Source organism: Hemiscyllium ocellatum, unplaced genomic scaffold, assembly GCF_020745735.1.
Source record: "Hemiscyllium ocellatum isolate sHemOce1 unplaced genomic scaffold, sHemOce1.pat.X.cur. scaffold_513_pat_ctg1, whole genome shotgun sequence".
NCBI classification, from domain to species: domain Eukaryota; kingdom Metazoa; phylum Chordata; class Chondrichthyes; order Orectolobiformes; family Hemiscylliidae; genus Hemiscyllium; species Hemiscyllium ocellatum.
This window is the reverse complement of record NW_026869093.1, coordinates 157,249-158,976: the sequence shown is the minus strand read 5'-3', so window position 1 is coordinate 158,976 and position 1,728 is coordinate 157,249.

Genomic DNA, 1,728 nt, shown 5'->3' with positions numbered 1-1,728 from the left:
GCCCTGCTCAGACCGCGCAGGGAATATTGTGTTCAGTTCTGATATCCTCATTGTAGGAAGGATAAGAAAGCTTTAGAGAGGGTAAAGAGGAGATTTACCATGATGCTGCCTAGACAGGGGGCAGGTCTTATGAAGAAACCATGAGGAAGCGAGGGCTTTTCTCTCTGGAGGAAAAAATAGATGAGAGGTGACTTGATAGAGGTGTACAAGATGATGAGAGGCATAGAACATAGAACATTATAGCGTGGTACGGTCCTTAGGCGCTCGATGTTGCGCCGCCCTGTCACACACAGCTGAAACCCATCCCACCTACATTCTTCCATGTCCGTCCATTTGCCTGTCCAACGACGTCCTAAATGCACATAAACATGGCGAATCTATGACAGATGCAGGCAAAGCATTCCGTACCCTTACTACTCTCTGAATAAAGAAACTGCCTCAAACACCTGTCTTATACCTATCTCCCCTCACTTTCAAGTTGTGTCCCCTCGTGTTTGCCGTCCCCATACCTGGAAAAAAGAGAGAGTGATTGGCCAGAAACATTTTCCGAGGGCAGAAATGTCTATCTCTAGGTGGCATAAATTTAAGGTAATTGGAGGAAGGTTTAGGGGAGATATCAAAGGTAGATTATTTACACAGAGAGTGCTGGGTGTGTGGAATGCACTGCCAGCGGTGGTAGTAGAGTCAAATTCTTGAGGGAAACTTAAGAGACTCTAGGGTAGGCAATGGAACAAAGTGAACTGAAGCTTGTAGGTTAGTCTGATCTTAGAGTAGGGCAAAGGGTACAACGTCGAGGGCTGAAGGTCCTATTGCATGCATTCATGTAGAACTCTGAGCTCAAAAACTGCATGAATTCATGTAAAACTCCGTTATCTCACTTTTTAGATTAGAATCAATATAAACATCATGGCATAGACAGACAACACAGGGTGCACCACTTTTAACATATTGTCTAGTTATCACCATTATTAACAGCTAACCTGAGAATACAATTTTTTAAAACAAAGTTTTGTGATTTTCATATGAAAGAAGTGAAACTATCATGGTATTCAAACAGATTAAAGGCTTAACAGACAATCAATTTTTCAAAGTTTAATTTCAGTTAAATCACACTGTAAATTTCTGCTCTAAATTCTGTGTTAGGCTTGAGCACTTAACTATCACCTGATGAAGGAGAGACACTCCGAAATCTAGCGTGCTTCTAATTAAATCTGTTTGACTATAACCTGGTTTTGTGTGATTTTTAACTTTGTACACCCCAGTCCAACACCGGCATCTCCAAATCAGTATTGTTCTTTGTTCTGTGTTCGATGGAAGTGCTCAGGAAAACTTAAACATTAAGGGAGATTTGAGACTTGGAGCAGGTCAGCCTTGATCTTAGTGAAGGGCAAGGCAGGCTTGGGATGTGAATGTCCTTCCCCTGTTTCTGATGTTCTCCCAATCTGTTATTGGAAAGTTAGTAGATGTTATTTTCCTGGAATGACTTTTATGGAATGTTGCAATCAGGGAGACCAGCGGATTTTATGAGCCATTGCTGGGTGAGATTTGGGGGTTGTATTCACAGTGAATCTGGGTCTCAAACATGATCAACAAATGAAGCACAATTTACAGAGAGTGAAAGCTCTGTAAAAAGAGATGAGCAACCTCTTTCATATCCAACCTGGGCCTTCCGATTACATTTTCCAAATCTCCCAAACCGTGTGGGACAGTCTCGATGGACGAAATGGT